Source organism: Tachypleus tridentatus, unplaced genomic scaffold (assembly GCF_004210375.1).
Source record: "Tachypleus tridentatus isolate NWPU-2018 unplaced genomic scaffold, ASM421037v1 Hic_cluster_2, whole genome shotgun sequence".
NCBI lineage: Eukaryota > Metazoa > Arthropoda > Merostomata > Xiphosura > Limulidae > Tachypleus > Tachypleus tridentatus.
The window spans coordinates 64,434,772-64,457,788 of record NW_027467782.1 but is presented as its reverse complement, the minus strand read 5'-3'; positions in this window follow the sequence as shown (position 1 = coordinate 64,457,788).

The following is a 23,017-nucleotide window of genomic DNA, read 5'->3' as shown; positions in this document are numbered from 1 at the left end:
TACCATTTTTTATATATATATATATATGTGACAGATACTGGGAATTCGACAAAAATTTTATTCATACGTAAAAAAGAACAGACGTCTGAAGGTGCTTAATCTAAAGTCCGCGTAATTTCAAAACCTCCCAAGGCCACTTTAAGTTAACTTCTTGGCCTCCTGTACCCTTAAAGGAATTCAAAGTTGCGAGGTCACCGAGACGTTGCTGACCAGTACTCCTTCCAGAAGACAAAGTGAGACTCTGGTTCCAATACTCCTCGAAGTTTATTACTTTTCAGTGTAGTGGTTTGTTATGTTATCTTTTATTTTGCTATTTCACTAACTGTTGTGGTATTTTGTTCTTCTATCAGTTTAGTCACGTAACGTGATGTACAAATATTTGAGGCGAAAACAAATACAATAATATATATTTTTTGTAAGTTTTGGGGTTTTTCCTACATTATAGATGACCTTTCTCAGCCATTAGTAAATATATAATTTGATTTTGACAGATAAATTCACAACATTTGGGTTAACTAACCTCCCTCTGACCTAATTTACAGACTGCATAGGGAAAAGAGTTTCATCATTTCCACCAAGCCGATCTTCTGTGTACCATTTTCCATTCAGAAGTCGCAACAACTGCTATGGTCACAGAAATTTCTGAATTACAGTTACAAGGCATGACTGAAGTTCTGTTTATTATCAACCGCACGCGGAACTCATGATAAGTAGCCTACTGAGTTAAACCCTGGTTGTCCCTGTACGGGATAGGCGTCGTGCATATCATCTCTGTCCTTGTTTTCCCCTCTACATGTGGCAAGGACAAAACTTACCAGCCGACGCCCTTTCTTCCGCGTGGACACTGTTGACTTCTCCTGGGCCTAAATTGTCTTCACCCTGATGGGTGGTCATGCAGAAAGTGGTGTAGGATAAAAACATGAAAGAAAATTAAGTTAAGGAAACACAACTTAAGTTATGATGTTGTTAGGTTGTCATTTCGCGCCACCACCCGCTTTACGGACGGAAATTTCTATTCAAGTTGACGGCCTGATTATGAATAACTTCTTAAGCCTTTTTAGAACTACTTCTTCCATAAACTCAAACACAAAAAAAGTGTTTTAAATTAACTAAATAATTTAATGTTATTAAATATGTTAATTCCGATTTATAATGGCACGAATTTACAATTTTCCAATGTGATATAATTCACACTGGTACACATGTTATAAAAGTAACTGACGATGAAAACAAAGTATCAGACGCTATTACGTCTATCCTATACCAGCCGGCTTCCTAAATTAAGCCCCGAAATTGGGCGAAATGCCTCATTAATAATCAATACAACAGATATAGTGTGGTTGACATTATTCTGGAAAAGACGGTTATATACCCTTCTCAAAAGCGATCACTCTTTGGTGGTATAACACTACCAAATAAACGTCACACAGTATCGAAATGTAGTTCTGATACATCCCGTTCCACAGCGTTTTAATAATTTCTGTGGCTGTCACATGACTAGTTACTTTCCCTCATGTCCATCAGTTCAAAATTAGGGGGCCCCCGCTAGCACAGCGGTATGTCTTCGGATTTACAACGCTAAAATCAGGGTTCGATTCCTCCTCGGTGGGCTCAGCAGATAGCCCGATGTGGCTTTGCTATAAGAAAACAAACACTCAAAATTAGGGTTAAAGTTCACACAGTTACAATTAAAACCGAGTCACTCCCATCGTGTTCTTGCTAACACTTATTCATTCAGGTTCTTGAATAGACCTTGTAGGCAGAGGTAGATTTGCGACGTTTACTTTTGAATGAACAGTCTGCCAGGAACAAACGAGATCTGAACAAAGTTTTGGCACTATCGACTACCTCACCCATCTGACGAATGTCTGCAAGATATCAAAACGTATCCAGGTTTAATCTTTTCAAGGTCGAAAAGAATTACACACTAATTATACTTGTACACTAATTACACATTTAGTTATCCAAAGTACTGAATGAACTCGTTCACGTTTTTCTATCTTTGAATAGAATTGTTATTCAGTATATTCAGTTAATAAAAATCTGAAACTTCGACATAATTACCGTGCTTTAAACGTGAATACGCGACATTCGAGAAAACAATTAACGTTAAAAATAAATTACGTTGATGCAATTATTAACCTTGGGGTAACATTTCAATTTGTAAAGAATTTGTTTAAGCGCAAAGCTAAATTTTCGCAAACTTGTACTCTGTCCACCACGACTTGCAAAAAAGTCTTGCGGATGGAAACGTGTTATTTGACATGTAGGTCTGTACTAGAGACAATATATAATACACGACAGAAACTTGAAGAAAGAAAGAATGAAAAACTGAGACAACAGGAATGGAAAACATTATCATACACAAACATATATAACATTCACTTAATATTCTGTTTGTTTGTTGTTGTTTTTACTAGATTCCCAAAAGATATACAACAGTAACAACAACGGTTACAACAGGTTTAAATAATGCCTAACGTTTTAAAAAAATGGTCACATTTACGTTTTCTCATAAGATATATCCTCATATACTATACAAGTATTTATACACACACACACTCAATCCCTCAGATATATCCTTAAATACTATACACATATTTATACACACACACACTCAATCCCTCAGATATATCCTTAAACACTATACACATATTTATACACACACACACTCAGTCCCTCAGATATATTCTAAAATACTATACACATATTTATACACACACACACTCCATCCCTCAGATATATCCTTATATACTATAGATGTATTTATACACACACACTCCATCCTTCAGATACGTCCTTATATACTATAGATGTATTTAAAAACGCACACTCCATTCCTCAGTAGGTAATCTGTTCTAAGAGGATTTATCTAACTGAATAGTCAGTCTGTCCTGAAAAAATTTAAGTAACTGAATAGCCAATCTATCCGAAGAAGACTTGAGCAACTGAATAGCAAGTCTGACCTAAAAAGGCTTAAGAACTGAATAGCCAGTCTCTCATGAGGAGATTATAGTAACTCAATATTCAATCTGTCATAAGGTGATTAAGGTAATTGAATAGTCACTCTGTCCTAAGGAAATTAAAGTAACTAAAAGCTAGTTTGTCCTTAGGATATTTAAGTAACTAAATAGTCAATCTCTCCAAAGAAGATTTAAGCAACTGAATAGCCAGTCTGTTCTAAGGCGATTTAAGCAACTAAATAGTCAATATGTCCAAAGAGACGTAAGCACCTCAATAGCCAGTCTCTCCTAAGAAAGTTTAAGCAACTGAATAGCCAGTCTACCCTAAGAAGATTTAACTAACTGAATAGCCAGTCTCTAATGAGGAGATTTAAGTAACTGAATATTCCATCTGTCCTAAGGTTATTTAGGTAATTGAATAGTGACTCTGTTCTAAGGACTTTTAAGTAACTGAATGACCAGTCTGTCCTAAGAAAACGTAAACAACTGAATAGCCACTGTACTAAGAAGAAGTAAGCAACTGAATAGCCACTGTACTAAGAAGAAGTAAGCAACTGAATAATCAGTCTGTCATAAAAAGACGTAAGCAAATGAATAGCCAGTCTGTCCTAAAGTGACGTAAGCAAATGAATAGTCAGTCTGTCCTAGGAAGATTTAAGCAACTGAATAGCCAGTTTGTCCAAAGAAAACTTAAATAACTGAATAGCCAGTCTCTCCTGAGAAGATTTATGCAACTCAATATTCAATCTGTCCTAAAATGATTTAGGTAATTGAATAGTCACTCCGTTCTAAGGAGATTTAAGCAACTGAATAGCCAGTCTCTCCTGAAGAAATTTAAGTAACTGAATATTCAATCTGTTCTAAGGTGATTTAGGTATTTGAATAGTCACTCTGTTCTAAGAAGATTTAAGCAACTGAATAATCAGTCTGTCCTAAGAAGACGTAAGCAACAAATAGCCAGTCTGTCCTTAGAAGACTTAAGCAATTGAATAGTCACACTGTTCTAAGAAGACGAAAGCAACTGAATAGCCAGTCTGTCCTAAGAAAATTTAAGCAACTGAATACCAAGTCTGTCCTAAGCAGACGAAAGCAACTGAATAGTCAGTCTGTCCTAGAAAGATTTAAGCAACTGAATAGCCAGTATGTCCTAAGAAGATTTTAAGCAACTGAATAGCCAGTCTGTCCTAAGAAGACGTAAGCAACTGAATAGTCAGTCTGTCCTAGGAAGTACAAGTAACTGAATAGTCAGTCTATCATAAGAAGATGAATGAAACTGAATATCCAGTCTGTCCTAAGAAGATTTAAGCATCTGAATAGCATATGTGTCGTAAGAAGACGTAAGCAATTGAATAGTCAGTCTATCCTACGAAAATTTAAGCAACTGAACAGCCAATCTGTCCTAAGAAGATTTAAGCAACTGAATAGCCAGCCTGTCCGAAAAAGACGTAAGCAACTGAATAGCCAGTGTTCCTAGGAAGAAGTAAGCAACTGAATAATCAGTCTGTCCTAGGAAGATTTAAGTAACTGAATAGCCAGTCTCTCCTAAGAAGACGTAAGCAACTGAATAGCGAGTCTGTCCTTACACGATTTGAGCAAATGAATAGCCAATCTGACCTAATAACACGTAAGCAACTGAATAGTCAGTCTGTCCTACAAAAATTTAAGCAGCTGAATAGCCAGAATTTCCTAAGAAGACGTAAGCAACTGAATAATCAGTCTGTCCTAAGAAGACGAAAAAAACTGAATAGCCAGTTAGTTCTAAGAAGATTTAAGCAACTGAATAGCCAGTCTGTCCTTACAAGACGTAAGCAATTGAATAGTCAGTATGTCCTGAGAAGATTTAAGCAATTGAACAGCCAGTCTGTCCTAAGAAGACGTAAGCAACCGAATAGCCAATCTGTCCTAAGAAGACGTAAGCAACTGAATACTCACTCTGTTCTAAGAAGATGTAAGCAACTGAATATCGGTCTGTCCTAGGAAGATTCAAGAAATTGAATAGCCAGTCTGTCCAAAGAAGATTTAAGCATCTGAATAGTCAGTCTGTCCAAAGAAGACGTAAGCAACTGAAAAGCCAGTCAGTCCTAAGAAGACGTAAGCAACTGAATAGTCAGTCTGTACTAGGAAGATTAAAGCAACTGAATAGCCAGTCTGTCCTAGGAAGACGTCAGCAACTGAATAGCATCCGTCCTAACAAGACGTAAGCAACTGAATAGCCAGTCTGTCCTAAGGATATTTAAGCAACAGAATAGTCACTCTGTTCTAAGAAGACGTAAGCAACTGAATAGCCAGTATGTCCTAAGAAAATTTAAGCAACTGAACAGCCAGTCTCTCCTAAGAACATTTCAGTAACTGAATAGCCAGTCACTCCAAAGAAGATTTAAGTAACTGAATAGTAAGTCTGCCCTAATGAGACGTAAACATCTGAATAGCCAGTCTGTCCTAAAAAGATTTAAGCAACTGAATAGCAGTTTGTCCTAAGAACACGTAAGCAACTGAATAGTCAGTCTATCCTACGAAAATTTAAGCAACTGAACAGCCAATCTGTCCTAAGAAGATTTAAGCAACTGAATAGCCAGCCTGTCCGAAAAAGACGTAAGCAACTCAATAGCCAGTGTTCCTAGGAAGAAGTAAGCAACTGAATAATCAGTCTGTCCTAGGAAGATTTAAGTAACTGAATAGCCAGTCTGTCCTAAGAAGACGTAAGCAACTGAATAGCGAGTCTGTCCTTACACGATTTGAGCAAATGAATAGCCAATCTGACCTAATAAAACGTAAGCAACTGAATAGTCAGTCTGTCCTAAATAAATTTAAGCAGCTGAATAGCCAGAATTTCCTAAGAAGACGTAAGCAACTGAATAATCAGTCTGTCCTAAGAAGACGAAAAAAACTGAATAGCCAGTTAGTTCTAAGAAGATTTAAGCAACTGAATAGCCAGTCTGTCCTTACAAGACGTAAGCAATTGAATAGTCAGTATGTCCTGAGAAGATTTAAGCAATTGAACAGCCAGTCTGTCCTAAGAAGACGTAAGCAACCGAATAGCCAATCTGTCCTAAGAAGACGTAAGCAACTGAATACTCACTCTGTTCTAAGAAGATGTAAGCAACTGAATATCGGTCTGTCCTAGGAAGATTCAAGAAATTGAATAGCCAGTCTGTCCAAAGAAGATTTAAGCATCTGAATAGTCAGTCTGTCCAAAGAAGACGTAAGCAACTGAAAAGCCAGTCAGTCCTAAGAAGACGTAAGCAACTGAATAGTCAGTCTGTACTAGGAAGATTAAAGCAACTGAATAGCCAGTCTGTCCTAGGAAGACGTCAGCAACTGAATAGCATCCGTACTAACAAGACGTAAGCAACTGAATAGCCAGTCTGTCCTAAGGATATTTAAGCAACTGAATAGTCACTCTGTTCTAAGAAGACGTAAGCAACTGAATAGCCAGTATGTCCTAAGAACATTTAAGCAACTGAACAGCCAGTCTCTCCTAAGAACATTTCAGTAACTGAATAGCCAGTCACTCCAAAGAAGATTTAAGTAACTGAATAGTAAGTCTGCCCTAATGAGATGTAAACAACTGAATAGCCAGTCTGTCCTAAAAAGATTTAAGCAACTGAATAGCAGTTTGTCCTAAGAACACGTAAGCCACTGAATAGTCAGTCTGTCTTAACAAGATTTAAGCAACTGAATAGCCAGTCTGTCCTAAGAAGACGTAAGAAACTGAATAGCCAGTCTGTCCTAAGAAGACGAAAGAAACTGAATAGCCAATCTGTCTTAGGAAGTTTATGTACTGAATAGTCAGTCTGTCCTAAGAAGACGTAAGCAACTGAATACCCAGTCTGCCCAAGAAGATTTAAGCAACTGAATAGCCAGTCTGTTTTAAAAGATTTAAGCAACTGAATAGCAGTTTGTCCTAAGAACACGTAAGCAACTGAAAAGCCAGTCTGTCCTACGAAGATTTAAGCAACTGAATAGCCAGGATGATCTAAGAAGATTTAAGCAACTGAATAGCCAGTCTGTCCTAAAAAGACGTTAGCAACTGAATAGCCAGTCTGTCCTAAGAAAACGTAAGCAACTGAATAGCCAGTCTGTCTTAAGAAGACGTAAGCAAATGAATAGCCAGTCTCTCCTAAGAAGACGTAAGCAAACGAATAGCCAGTTTGTCCCAACAAAATTTAAGCAACTGAATAGTCAGTCTGTCTTAGGAAGATTTAAGCAACTAAATAGCCAGTCTGTCATAAGAAAACGTAAGCAACTGAATAGCCAGTCTTTCCTAAGGTGACGTAAGAAGCTGAATAAACAGTCTGTTCTAAGAAGGCTTAAGCACCTAAATAGCCAGCATATCCTAAGAACATTTAAGTCAGTGAATAGCCAGTCTCTCCAAAGGAGATTTAAGTAACTGAATAGTCAATCTGTCCAAAGGTGATTTAGATGATTGAATAGTCACTCTGTCCTCAGGATATTTAAGCAACTGAATAGCCTGTCTCTCCTGAAGAGGTTTAAGTGACTGAATAGTCAATCCGTCCTAAGGTGATTTAGATGATTGAATAGTCACTCTGTCCTCAGGATATTTAAGCAACTGAATAGCCTGTCTCTCCTGAAGAGGATTAAGTGACTGAATAGTCAATCTGTCCTAAGGTGATTTAGGTAATTGAATAGTCACTCTGTTCTTAGGAGATTTAAATAACTGAATAGTCAGTCTGTCCTAAGAAGACGTAAGCAACTGAATAGCCAGACTGGGCTAAAAAACCGTAAGCAACTAAAAAATCAGTCTGACCTAATAAGACGCAAGCAACTAAATAGCCAGTCTGTCCTAAGGAGACTTAAGTAACTGAATAGTCAGTCTGTCCTAAGAAGACGCAAGAAACTGAATAACCAGTCTGTCCTAAGAGGACGTAAGCAACTGAATAATCAGTCTGTCCAAAGAAGACGTAAGTAAATGAATAGCCAGTCTGTCCTAAGAAGACGTAAGCAACTGAATAGCTAATCATCAGTGATGACGAGAAACCCACTTGTTGAGAAACGTTGTTCGCTCTTCTATGTAAAAGTGTTTTCTCAGCCCAAACGAGCCGTTTTTGCATATGAATAGCTAATCAGTCCTAAAAAGACGTAAGCAACTCAATAATTAGTCTGTTCTAAGAAGAAGTAAGCAACTGAATAGCCAGTGTGTTCTAAGAAAATTTAAGCTACTGAACAGCCAGTCTCTTATTAGAAGATTTGAGAAACTGAATAGTCAATATGTCCTAAGGTGATTTAGGTCATGGAATAGTCACTCTTTCCAAAGGAGATTAAAGCAACTGAATAGCCAGTCTCTCCAGAAGAAACATAAGTAACTGAATATTTAACCTGTCCTAAGGTAATTTAGGTAATTGAAAAGTAACTCTGTTCAAAGAAGATTTAAGTAACTGAATAGTCAGTCTGTCCTAAGAAGTCGTAAGTAACTTAATAGCCAGTCTGTCCTAGGAAATACAGGTAACTGAATAGTCAGTCTGTCTTAGGAAGAACAAGTAACTGAATAGTCAGTCTGTCCTAAAAAAGACGTAAGCAACTGAATAGCGGTCTTTCCTAAGAAGATTTAAGCAACTGAATAACCAGTCGGTCCTAAGAAGGCTTAATAAGGTGAATAGCTAGTATGTTCTAAGAAAGCTTAAGCTCCTGAATAGCCAGTATGTCCTGAGAAGACGTAAGCAACTGAAGAGTCAGTCTGTCCTAATAAGATTTAAGTCACTGAAAAGTCAGTCTGTCCTAAGAAGACGTAAGCAACTGAATAGGCAGTCTCTCGTATGAAAACGTAAGCAACTAAATAATAAGTCCGTCCTAAGAAAATTTAAGCAACTGAATAGTCAGTCTAATCTAAGAAGGCGTAAGCAACTGAGTAGCCAGTCTGTCCTAAGAAAACGTAAGCAACTAAATAGCAATCTCTTCTAAGAAGGCGTAACCAACTGAATAGTCAGTCTGTCCTAGGAAGATTTAAGCAACTGAATAGCCTATCTGCCCTAAGAAGACGTAAGCAACTGAATAGCCAGTCTGTCCTAAGAAAACTTAAGAACCTGAATAACCAGTATGTCCTAAGAATTCGTAAGCAACTGAATAGTGAGTCTCTACTGAGAAGATTTAAGTAACTGAATAGTCAATCTGTCCTGAAGAGATGTAAGTAACTGAATATTCAATCTGTTCTAAAGTGATTTAGGTAATTGAATAGTCACTCTGTTCTAAAGTGATTTAAGTAATTGAATAGTCAGTCTGTCCTAAGAAGATTTAAGCAACTGAATAGCCAGTCTGTTCTAAGAAGATTTAAGCAACTGAATAGCCAGTCTATCCTTACAAGACGTAAGCAATTGAATAGTCAGTCTGTTCTGAGAAGATTTAAGCAACTGAATAGCCAGTCTGTCCTAAGAAGATATAAGTAACTGAATAGCTAGTCTGTCCTAGGAAGATTTAAGCAACTGAATGGCAAGTCTGTCTTGAGAAGACGTAAGCAACTGAATAGTCAGTCTCTCCTAGGAAGTACAAGTAACTAAATAGTCAGTCTTTCCTAAGAATACGAATGAAAGTGAATAGTCAGTCTGTCCTAAGAATACGAATGAAACTGAATAGACAGTCTGTACTAAGAAGATTTAAGCAACTGAATAGCCAGTCTGTCCGAAAAAGACGTAAGCAACTGAATAGCCAATGTTTCTAAGAAGAAGTAAGGAACTGAATAGTCACTCTGTAATCGGAAGATTTAAGTAACTGAATAGCCAGTCTGTCCTAAGAAGACGTAAGCAACTGAATAACCAGTCTCTCCAGAAGAAATTTAACTAACTGAATATTAAATCTGTCCTAAGGTGATTTAGGTAATTGAATGGTCACTTTCTTCTAAAGAGATTTAAGTAACCAAATAGTCAGTCTGTCCTAAAAAGACGTAAAAAACAAAATAGCCAGTCTGTCATAAGAAGACGTTAGCAACTGAATAGCCAGTCTGTCCTAAAAATATTTAAGCAACTGAATAGTCAGTCTGTCCTTACAAGACGTAAGCAATTGAATAGTCAGTATGTCCTCAGAAGATTTAAGCAATTGAACAGCCAGTCTGTCCTAAGAAGACGTAAGCAACTGAATAGCCAATCTGTCCTAAGAAGACGTAAGCAACTGAATACTCACTCTGTCCTAGGAAGATTCAAGAAATTGAATAGCCAGTCTGTCCAAAGAAGATTTAAGCATCTGAATAGTCAGTCTGTCCAAAGAAGATTTAAGCATCTGAATAGTCAGTCTGTCCAAAGAAGACGTAAGCAACTGAAAAGCCAGTCAGTCCTAAGAAGACGTAAGCAACTGAATAGTCAGTCTGTACTAGGAAGATTAAAGCAACTGAATAGCCAGTCTGTCCTAGGAAGACGTCAGCAACTGAATAGCATCCGTCCTAACAAGACGTAAGCAACTGAATAGCCAGTCTGTCCTAAGGATATTTAAGCAACTGAATAGTCACTCTGTTCTAAGAAGACGTAAGCAACTGAATAGCCAGTATGTCCTAAGAAAATTTAAGCAACTGAACAGCCAGTCTCTCCTAAGAACATTTCAGTAACTGAATAGCCAGTCACTCCAAAGAAGATTTAAGTAACTGAATAGTAAGTCTGCCCTAATGAGACGTAAACAACTGAATAGCCAGTCTGTCCTAAAAAGATTTAAGCAACTGAATAGCAGTTTGTCCTAAGAACACGTAAGCAACTGAATAGTCAGTCTATCCTACGAAAATTTAAGCAACTGAACAGCCAATCTGTCCTAAGAAGATTTAAGCAACTGAATAGCCAGCCTGTCCGAAAAAGACGTAAGCAACTCAATAGCCAGTATTCCTAGGAAGAAGTAAGCAACTGAATAATCAGTCTGACCTAGGAAGATTTAAGTAACTGAATAGCCAGTCTGTCCTAAGAAGACGTAAGCAACTGAATAGCGAGTCTGTCCTTACACGATTTGAGCAAATGAATAGCCAATCTGACCTAATAAAACGTAAGCAACTGAATAGTCAGTCTGTCCTAAAAAAATTTAAGCAGCTGAATAGCCAGAATTTCCTAAGAAGACGTAAGCAACTGAATAATCAGTCTGTCCTAAGAAGACGAAAAAAAACTGAATAGCCAGTTAGTTCTAAGAAGATTTAAGCAACTGAATAGCCAGTCTGTCCTTACAAGACGTAAGCAATTGAATAGTCAGTATGTCCTGAGAAGATTTAAGCAATTGAACAGCCAGTCTGTCCTAAGAAGACGTAAGCAACCGAATAGCCAATCTGTCCTAAGAAGACGTAAGCAACTGAATACTCACTCTGTTCTAAGAAGATGTAAGCAACAGAATATCGGTCTGTCCTAGGAAGATTCAAGAAACTGAATAGCCAGTCTGTCCAAAGAAGATTTAAGCATCTGAATAGTCAGTCTGTCCAAAGAAGACGTAAGCAACTGAAAAGCCAGTCAGTCCTAAGAAGACGTAAGCAACTGAATAGTCAGTCTGTACTAGGAAGATTAAAGCAACTGAATAGCCAGTCTGTCCTAGGAAGACGTCAGCAACTGAATAGCATCCGTCCTAACAAGACGTAAGCAACTGAATAGCCAGTCTGTCCTAAGGATATTTAAGCAACTGAATAGTCACTCTGTTCTAAGAAGACGTAAGCAACTGAATAGCCAGTATGTCCTAAGAAAATTTAAGCAACTGAACAGCCAGTCTCTCCTAAGAACATTTCAGTAACTGAATAGCCAGTCACTCCAAAGAAGATTTAAGTAACTGAATAGTAAGTCTGCCCTAATGAGATGTAAACAACTGAATAGCCAGTCTGTCCTAAAAAGATTTAAGCAACTGAATAGCAGTTTGTCCTAAGAACACGTAAGCCACTGAATAGTCAGTCTGTCTTAACAAGATTTAAGCAACTGAATAGCCAGTCTGTCCTAAGAAGACGTAAGAAACTGAATAGCCAGTCTGTCCTAAGAAGACGAAAGAAACTGAATAGCCAATCTGTCTTAGGAAGTTTATGTACTGAATAGTCAGTCTGTCCTAAGAAGACGTAAGCAACTGAATACCCAGTCTGCCCAAGAAGATTTAAGCAACTGAATAGCCAGTCTGTTTTAAGAAGATTTAAGCAACTGAATAGCAGTTTGTCCTAAGAACACGTAAGCAACTGAAAAGCCAGTCTGTCCTACGAAGATTTAAGCAACTGAATAGCCAGGATGATCTAAGAAGATTTAAGCAACTGAATAGCCAGTCTGTCCTAAAAGACGTTAGCAACTGAATAGCCAGTCTGTCCTAAGAAAACGTAAGCAACTGAATAGCCAGTCTGTCCTAAGAAGACGTAAGCAAATGAATAGCCAGTCTCCTAAGAAGACGTAAGCAAACGAATAGCCAGTTTGTCCCAACAAAATTTAAGCAACTGAATAGTCAGTCTGTCTTAGGAAGATTTAAGCAACTAAATAGCCAGTCTGTCATAAGAAAACGTAAGCAACTGAATAGCCAGTCTTTCCTAAGGTGACGTAAGAAGCTGAATAAACAGTCTGTTCTAAGAAGGCTTAAGCACCTAAATAGCCAGCATATCCTAAGAACATTTAAGTCAGTGAATAGCCAGTCTCTCCAAAGGAGATTTAAGTAACTGAATAGTCAATCTGTCCTAAGGTGATTTAGATGATTGAATAGTCACTCTGTCCTCAGGATATTTAAGCAACTGAATAGCCTGTCTCTCCTGAAGAGGTTTAAGTGACTGAATAGTCAATCCGTCCTAAGGTGATTTAGATGATTGAATAGTCACTCTGTCCTCAGGATATTTAAGCAACTGAATAGCCTGTCTCTCCTGAAGAGGATTAAGTGACTGAATAGTCAATCTGTCCTAAGGTGATTTAGGTAATTGAATAGTCACTCTGTTCTTAGGAGATTTAAGTAACTGAATAGTCAGTCTGTCCTAAGAAGACGTAAGCAACTGAATAGCCAGACTGGGCTAAAAAACCGTAAGCAACTAAAAAATCAGTCTGACCTAATAAGACGCAAGCAACTAAATAGCCAGTCTGTCCTAAGGAGACTTAAGTAACTGAATAGTCAGTCTGTCCTAAGAAGACGCAAGAAACTGAATAACCAGTCTGTCCTAAGAGGACGTAAGCAACTGAATAATCAGTCTGTCCAAAGAAAACGCAAACAACTTAATTGTCAGTCTGTCCAAAGAAGACGTAAGTAAATGAATAGCCAGTCTGTCCTAAGAAGACGTAAGCAACTGAATAGCTAATCATCAGTGAAGACGAGAAACCCACTTGTTGAGAAACGTTGTTCGCTCTTCTATGTAAAAGTGTTTTCTCAGCCCAAACGAGCCGTTTTTGCATATGAATAGCTAATCAGTCCTAAAAAGACGTAAGCAACTCAATAATTAGTCTGTTCTAAGAAGAAGTAAGCAACTGAATAGCAATCTCTTCTAAGAAGGCGTAACCAACTGAATAGTCAGTCTGTCATAGGAAGATTTAAGCAACTGAATAGCCTATCTGCCCTAAGAAGACGTAAGCAACTGAATAGCCAGTCTGTCCTAAAAAAACTTAAGAACCTGAATAACCAGTATGTTTTAAGAATTCGTAAGCAACTGAATAGTGAGTCTCTACTGAGAAGATTTAAGTAACTGAATAGTCAATCTGTCCTGAAGAGATGTAAGTAACTGAATATTCAATCTGTTCTAAAGTGATTTAGGTAATTGAATAGTCACTCTGTTCTAAAGTGATTTAAGTTATTGAATAGTCAGTCTGTCCTAAGAAGATTTAAGCAACTGAATAGCCAGTCTGTTCTAAGAAGATTTAAGCAACTGAATAGCCAGTCTATCCTTACAAGACGTAAGCAATTGAATAGTCAGTCTGTTCTGAGAAGATTTAAGCAACTGAATAGCCAGTCTGTCCTAAGAAGATGTAAGTAACTGAATAGCTAGTCTGTCCTAGGAAGATTTAAGCAACTGAATGGCAAGTCTGTCTTGAGAAGACGTAAGCAACTGAATAGTCAGTCTCTCCTAGGAAGTACAAGTAACTAAATAGTCAGTCTTTCCTAAGAATACGAATGAAAGTGAATAGTCAGTCTGTCCTAAGAATACGAATGAAACTGAATAGACAGTCTGTCCTAAGAAGATTTAAGCAACTCAATAGCCAGTCTGTCCGAAAAAGACGTAAGCAACTGAATAGCCAGTGTTTCTAAGAAGAAGTAAGGAACTGAATAGTCACTCTGTAATCGGAAGATTTAAGTAACTGAATAGCCAGTCTGTCGTAAGAAGACGTAAGCAACTGAATAACCAGTCTCTCCAGAAGAAATTTAACTAACTGAATATTCAATCTGTCCTAAGGTGATTTAGGTAATTGAATGGTCACTTTCTTCTAAAGAGATTTAAGTAACCAAATAGTCAGTCTGTCCTAAAAAGACGTAAAAAACAAAATAGCCAGTCTGTCATAAGAAGACGTTAACAACTGAATAGCCAGTCTGTCCTAAAAATATTTAAGCAACTGAATAGTCAGTCTGTCCTCGGAAGATTTAAGTAACTGAATAGCCAGTCTGTCCAAAGAAAACGTAAGCAACTGAATAGCCAGTCTGTCCTTAGAAGATTTAAGCAAATGAATAGCCAATCTGACCAAATAAGACGTAAGCAACTGAATAGTCAGTCTGTCCTAGGAAAATTTAAGCAGCTGAATAACCAGTCTTTCCTAAAAAGACGTAAGCAACTGAATAGCCAGTCTGTCCTAAGAAGACGTAAGCAACTGAATAGCCAGTCTGTCCTAAGAAGATCTAAGTAACTGAATAGCCAATGTGTCCTAAGAAGACATAAGCATTTGAATAGTCAGTCTATCGTACGAAAATTTAAGCAACTGAACAGCCAGTCTGTCCTAAGACGATGTAACCCACTAAATAGCTATTATGTCCAAAGAAGATTTAAGCAACTGAATAGTCAATATGTCCTACAGAGACGTAAGCTACTGAATAGCTAGTCTGTCCTAAGAAAACAGAAGCACCTGAATAACCAGTCTCTCTTAAGAGGACGCAAGGAACTAAATACTCAGTTTGTCCTAGGAAGATTTAAGCAACTGAATAGCCAGTCTGTCCTAAGAAGACGTAAGCAACTGAATAGTCAGTCTGTCCTAAGAAGAGTTAAGTCACTGAATAGACCGTCTGTCCTAAGGAGACGTAAGATACTGAATAGCCAGTCTGTTCCAAGAAGACGTAAGCAACTAAATAATCAGTCTGTCCTAAGAAGACGCAAGCAACTGAATAGTCAGTCAGTCCAAAAGATTTAAGAAACTGAATTGTCATCTGTTCTTAAAAGATGTAAGCAACTGAATAGCCAATCTGTCCAAAGAAGATTTAAGCAACTGAATAGTCAATATGTCCTACAGAGACGTAAGCTACTGAATAGCCAGTCTATCGTACAAAAATGTAAGCAACTGAACAGCCAGTCTGTCCAAAGAAGATTTAAGCAACTGAATAGTCAATATGTCCTACAGAGACGTAAGCTACTGAACAGCCAGTCTGTCCTAAGAAGACGTAAGCAACTGAATAGCCAGTCTCTCCGAAGAAGACGTAAGCAACTGAATAGCCAGTTTGTCCCAACAAGATTTAAGCAACTGAATAGTCAGTCTGTCTTAGGAAGATTTAAGCAACTAAATAGCTAGTCTGTCATAAGAAAACGTAACCAACTGAATAGCCAGTCTTTCCTGAGAAGACGTAAGAAGTTGAATAAACAGTCTGTTCTAATAAGGCTTAAGCACCTAAATAGCCAGCATCTCCTAATAACACTTAAGCCACTGAATAGCCAGTCTCTCCAAAGGAGATTTAAGTAAGTGAATAGTCAATCTGTCCTAAGGTGATTTAGATGATTGAATAGTCACTCTGTCCTCAGGATATTTAAGCAACTGAATAGCCAGTCTCTCCTGAAGAGGTTTAAGTAACTGAATAGTCAATCTGTCCTAAGGTGATTTAGGTAATTGAATAGTCACTCTGTTCTTAGGAGATTTAAGTAAGTGAATAGTCAGTCTGTCCTAAGAAGACGCAAGCAACTGAATAGCCATTCACTCTTTACAAGATTTAAGCAACTGAATAGCCAGTCTTTCCTAAGAAGACGTAAGCAACTGAATAGCCAGTCTGTGCTAAAAAAACGTAAGCAACTAAATAATCAATCTGTAATAAGAAGACGAAAGCAACTAAATAGCCTGTCTGTCCTAAGAAGATTTAAGACACTGAATAGTCAGTCTGTACTAAGAAGGCGTAAACAACTTAATTGCCAGTCTGTCCTACGAAGATTAAAGCAACTGAATAATTAGTCTGCTCTAAGAAGAATTAAGCAACTGACTAGCCAATATGTCCCAAGAAGACATAAGCAACTGAATAGCCAGTCTGTCCTAGGAAGATTTAAACAACTCAATAGCCAGTACGTCCTAAGAAGACGTACGCAATTGCATAGCCTGTCTGTTCTAAGAAGACGTAAGCAACTGAATATCGATCTGTCCTACAAAGATTCAAGCAACTGAATAGCGAATCTGTCCTAAGAAGGAGCAAGCAACTAAACAGCAAGTCTGTCCTAAGAAGGCTTAAGAACCTGAATAACTAGAATGTTCTAAGATTTCGTGAGCAACTGAATAGTCAGTCTCTCCTGAAAAGATTTAAGTAACTTAATAGTCAATCTGTCCTTAGGTGATTTAGGTAATTGAATAGTCACTCTGTCGTAAGGAGATTTAAGCAACTGAATAGCCAGTCTCTCCTGAAGAGATTTAAGTAACTGAATATTCAATCTGTCCTAAGGTGATTTAGGTAATTGAATAGTCACTCTGTTCTAAAGAGATTTAAGAAACTGAATAGCCAGTCTGTCCTAAGAAAACAGAAGCACCTGAATAACCAGTCTCTCTTAAGATGACGCAAGAAACTAAATAGTCAGTTTGTCCTAGGAAGATTTAAGCAACTGAATAGCCAGTCTCTCTATTAAAACATAAGCAACTGAATAATAAGTCTTTCCTAAGAAGATTTAAGCAACTAAATAGCAATCTGTTCTAAAAAGGAGTAACCAACTGAATAGTCAGTCTGTCCCAGGAAGATTTAAGCAACTGAATAACCTATCTGCCGTAAGAAGACGTAAGCAACTGAATAGCCAGTCTATCCTAAAAAGATTTAAGCAACTGCATAGCCAGTCTCACCTAAGAAGACGAAAGCAACTGAATAGTCAGTCTGTCTTAGGAAAATTTAAGCAACTGAATAGCCAGTCTGTTCTAAAAAGAGGTAAGCAACTGAATGGTCAGTCTGTACTAAGAAGATTTAAGTCACTGAATAGTCAGTCTGACTAAGAAGGCGTAAGCAACTTAATTGCCAGTCTCTCCTAAGAAGATTTAAGCAATGAATAATCAGTCTGCTCTAAGAAGATTCAAGCAACTGAATAGCCAATCTCTCTCACGAAGATATAAGCAACTGAATAGCCAGTCTGTCCTAGAAAGATTTAAGCATCTAAATAGCCAGTACGTCCTAAGAAGACGTACGCAATTGCATAGCCAGTCTGTTCTAAGAAGACGTAATCAACTGAATATCGGTCTGTCCTAGGAAGATTCAAGCAACTGAATTGCCTGTCTGTCCTAAGAAGACGCAAGCAACTAAATAGCAAGTCTGTCCTAAGAAGGCTTAAGAACCTGAATAACCAGAATGTCCTAAGAAGACGTAAGCAACTGAATAGTCAGTCTCTCCTGAAAATATTTAAGTAACTGAATAGTCAATCTCTCCTTAGGTGATTTAGTTAATTGAATAGTCATTCTGTCCTAAGGAGATTTGAGCAACTGAATAGCCAGTCTCTCCTGATGAGATTTAAGTAACTGAATATTCATTCTGTCCTAAGATGATTTAGGTAATTGAATAGTCACTCTGTTCTAAAGAGATTCAAGCAACTGAATAACCAGTTTGTCCTAAGAAGACGTAAGCAAATGAATAGCCAGTCTGTCCTAAAAAGACGTAAGCAACTGAATAGCGGTCTTTCCTAAGAAGATTTAAGCAACTGAATAACCAGTCGGTCCTAAGAAGGCTAAAGAAGGTGAATAGCTAGTATGTTCTAAGAAAGCTTAAGCTCCTGAATAACCAGTATGTCCTGAGAAGACGTGGGCAACTGAATAGTCAGTCTGTCCTAATAAGATTTAAGTCACTCAAAAGTCAGTCTGTCCTAAGAAGACGTAAGCAACTGAATGGTCAGTCTCTCCTATTAAAACGTAAGCAACTGAATAATAAGTCCGTCCTAAGAAAATTTAAGCAACTGAATAGTAACTCTAATCTAAGAAGGTATAAGCAACTGAGTAGCCAGTCTGTCCTAAGAAAACGTAAGCAACTAAATAGCAATCTGTTCTAAGAAGGCGTAACCAGCTGAATAATCAGTCTGTCCTAGGAAGATTTAAGCAACTGAATAGCCAATCTGCCCTAAGAAGACGTAAGCAACTGAATAGCCAGTCTGTCCTAAGAAGGCTTAAGAACCTGAATAACCAGTATGTCCTAAGAATTCGTAAGCAACTGAATAGTGAGTCTCTACTGAGAAGATTTAAGTAACTGAATAGTCAATCTGTCCTAAGGTGATTTAGGTAATTGAATAATCACTCTGTTCTAAAGTGATTTAAGTAACTGAATAGTCAGTCTGCCCTAAGAAGACGTAAGAAACTGAATAGCCAGTCTGTCCTAAGAAAACAGAAGCACCTGAATAACCAGTCTCTCTTAAGAGGACGCAAAAAATTAAATAGTCAATTTGTCATGGGAAGATTTAAGCAACTGAATAGCCAGTCTGTCATAAGAAGATGTAAGCAATTGAATAGCCAGTCTGTCCTAAGAAGACGTAAGCAACTGAATAGTCAGTCTGTTTTAAAAAATACAAGTAACTGAATAGTCAGTCTGTCTTAGGAAATACAAGTAACTGAATGGCCAGTCTGTCCTAAGAAGATCTGAGCAACTGAATAGCTAATGTGTCCTAAGAAGACGTAATCAATTGAATAGTCAGTCTATCGTACAAAAATTTAAGCAACTGAATAGACAGTCTCTCCTTAAAAGACGTTAGCAACTGAATAGCCAGTCTGTCCTAAGAAGACGTAAGCAACTGAATAGCCAGTCTGTCCTAAGAAGACGTAAGCAACTGAATAGCCAGTCTCTCCTAAGAAGACGTAAGCAACCGAATAGCCAGTTTGTCCCAACAAGATTTAAGCAACTCAATAGTCAGTCTGTCTTAGGAAGATTTAAGCAACTAAATAGCCAGTCTGTCATGAGAAAACGTAAGCAACTGAATAGCCAGTCTTTCCTAAGGTGACATAAGAAGCTGAATAAACAGTCTGTTCTAAGAAGGCTTAAGCACCTAAATAGCCAGCATATCCTAAGAACATTTAAGTCAGTGAATAGCCAGTCTCTCCAAAGGAGATTTAAGTAACTGAATAGTCAATCTGTCCTAAGGTGATTTAGATGATTGAATACACACTCTGTCCTCAGGATATTTAAGCAACTGAATAGACTGTCTCTCCTGAAGAGCTTTAAGTAACTGAATAGTCAATCTGTCCTAAGGTGATTTAGGTAATTGAATAGTCACTCTGTTCTTAGGAGATTTAAGTAACTGAATAGTCAGTCTGTCCTAAGAAGACGTAAGCAACTGAATAGCCAGTCTGGGCTAAAAAAACGTAAGCAACTAAATAGCCAGTCTGTCCTAAGGAGATTTAAGTAACTGAATAGTCAGTCTGTCCTAAGAAGACGCAAGAAACTGAATAACCAGTCTGTCCTAAGAGGATGTAAGCAACTGAATAATCAGTCCGTCCAAAGAAAACGCAAACAACTTAATTGTCAGTCTGTCCAAAGAAGACGTAAGCAAATGAATAGCCAGTCTGTCATGAAAAGATTTAAGTAAATGAATAGCCAGTGCGTTCTAAGAAATTTAAGCTACTGAACAGCCAGTCTCTTCTTAGAAGATTTGAAAAACTGAATACTCAATATGCCCTAAGGTGATTTAGGTCATGGAATAGTCACTCTTTCCAAAGGAGATTTAAGCAACGGAATAGCCAGTCTCACCAGAAGAAACTTAAGTAACTGAATATTTAACCAGTCCTAAGATAATTTAGGTAATTGAAAAGTAACTCTGTTCAAAGAAGATTTAAGTAACTGAATAGTCAGTCTGTCCTAAGAAGGCTTAAGCACCTAAATAGCCAGCATATCCTAAGAACATTTAAGTCAGTGAATAGCCAGTCTCTCTGAAGGAGATTTAAGTAACTGAATAGTCAATCTGTCCTAAGGTGATTTAGATGATTGAATAGTCACTCTGTCCTCAGGATATTTAAGCAACTGAATAGCCTGTCTCTCCTGAAGAGCTTTAAGTAACTGAATAGTCAATCTGTCCTAAGGTGATTTAGGTAATTGAATAGTCACTCTGTTCTTAGGAGATTTAAGTAACTGAATAGTCAGTCTGTCCTAAGAAAACGTAAGCAACTGAATAGCCAGTCTGGGCTAAAAAAACGTAAGCAACTAAATAGCCAGTCTGTCCTAAGGAGATTTAAGTAACTGAATAGTCAGTCTGTCCTAAGAAGACAAGCAACTGAATAAGCCAGTCTGTTCTAAGAGGACGATAGCAACTGAATAATCAGTCTGTCCAAAGAAAACGCAAGCAACTTAATTGTCAGTCTGTCCAAAGAAGACGTAAGCAAATGAATAGCCAGTCTGTCATGAAAAGATTTAAGTAAATGAATAGCCAGTGCGTTATAAAAAATTTAAGCTACTAAACAGCCAGTCTCTTCTTAGAAGATTTGAAAAACTGAATATGCCCTAAGGTGATTTAGGTCATGGAATAGTCACTCTTTCCAAAGGAGATTTAAGCAACTGAATAGCCAGTCTCTCCAGAAGAAACTTAAGCAACTGAATATTTAACCAGTCCTAAGGTAATTTAGGTAATTGAAAAGTAACTCTGTTCAAAGAAGATTTAAGTAACTGAATAGTCAGTCTGTCCTAAGAAGTCGTAAGTAACTTAATAGCCAGTCTGTCCTAAGAAGACGCAAGCAACTAAATAGCCATTCACTCTTTAGAAGATTTAAGCAACTGAATAGCCAGTCTATCCTAAGAAGACGTAAGCAACTGATTAGCCAGTTTGTCCGAAGAAGACGTAAGCAACTGAATAGCCAGTCTGTCCTGAAAATACGCAAGCAACTGAATAGCCATTCTGTCCTAAGAAGACGTAAGCAACTGAATAGCCAGTCTGTCCTAAAAGATTTAAGCAACTGAATAGTCAGTCTTCTTAGGAAGATTTAAGCAACTGAATAGTCAGTCTTCTTAGGATGATTTAAGAAACTGAATAGCCAGTCTGTCATAAGAAAACGTAAGCAACTGAATAGCCAGTCTTTCCTAAGGTGACGTAAAAAGCTGAATAAACAGTCCGTACTAAGAAGGCTTATCCACCTAAATAGCCAGCATCTCCTAAGAACATTTAAGTCAGTGAATAGCCAGTCTCTCCAAAGGATATTTAAGTAACTGAATAGTCAATCTGTCCTAAGGTGATTTAGATGATTCAATAGTCACTCTGTCCTCAGGATATTTAAGCAACTGAATAGCCAGTCTCTTTTGAAGAGGTTTAAGTAACTAAATAGTGAATCTGTCCTAAGGTGATTTAGGTAATTGAATAGTCACTCTGTTCTTAGGAGATTTAAGTAACTGAATAGTCAGTCTGTCCTAAGAAGACGTAAGCAACTGAATAGCCAGTCTGGGCTAAAAAACGTAAGCAACTAAATACTCAGTCTGTCCTAATAAGACCATAGCAGCTGAATAGCCATTCACTCTTTACAAGATTTAAGCAACTAAATAGCCAGTCTTTCCTAAGAAGACGTAAGAAACTGAATAGCCAGTCTGGGCTAAAAAAAGGTAAGCAACTAAATAATCAGTCTGTCTTAATAAGACGCAAGCAACTAAATAGCCAGTCTGTCCTAAGAAGATTTAAGACACTGAATAGTCAGTCTGTACTAAGAAGGCGTATACAACTTAATTGCCAGTCTGTCCTAAGAAGATTAAAGCAACTGAATAATTAGTCTGCTCTAAGAAGATTTCAGCAACTGAATAGCCAATATGTCCCAAGAAGACGTAAGCAACTGAATAGCCAGTCTGTCCTAGGAAGATTTAAGCAACTGAATGGCCAGTACGTCCTAAGAAGACATACGCAATTGCATAGCCAGTCTGTTCTAAATAGACGTAAGCAACTGAATATCGGTCTATCCTACGAAGATTCAAGCAACTGAATAGCATATCTGTCCTAAGAAGGCGCAAGAAACTAAACAGCAAGTCTGTCCTAAGAAGGCTTAAGAACCTGAATAACAAGAATGTCCTAAGAAGACGTAAGCAACTGAATAGTCAGTCTCTCCTGAAAAGATTTAAGTAACTGAATATTCAATCTGTCCTAAAGTGATTTAGGTAATTGAATAGACACTCTGGTCTAAGGAAATTTAATTAGCTAAATAGCCAATCTGTCCTAAGTAAACGTAAGCATCTGAATAGCCAGTCTGTCCTAAGAACACGTAAGAAACTGAATAGCCAGTCTGACCTAAAAAGATTTAAGCAACTGAATAGCTAGTCTGTCCTAAGAAGACGTAAGCAACTGAATATTCAGTCTGTCCTAAGAAGACGTAAGCAAACAAATAATCAGTCTGTCCTGAGAAGACGCAAGCAACTGAATAGCCAGTCAGTCCTAAAAAGATATAAGCGACTGAATTGTCACTCTGTTCTAAGAAGGCGAAAGCAACTGAATAGCCAGTCTATCCCAAAAAAACGTAAGCAAAACAATACACATTCTGTCCTAAGAAGATTAAAGCAACTGAATAGTCACTCTCATCTAAGAAGGCGTAAGCAACTGAAGAGACAGTCTGTCCTAAGAAGACGTAAGCAACTGAATAGGCAGTCTCTCCTATGAAAACGTAAGCAACTGAATAATAAGTCCGTCCTAAGAAAATTTAAGCAATTGAATAGCCACTCTAATCTAAGAAGGCGTAAGCAACTGAGTAGCCAGTCTGTCCTAAGAAAACGTAAGCAACTAAATAGCAATCTGTTCTAAGAAGGCGTAACCAACTGAATAGTCAGTCTGTCCTAGG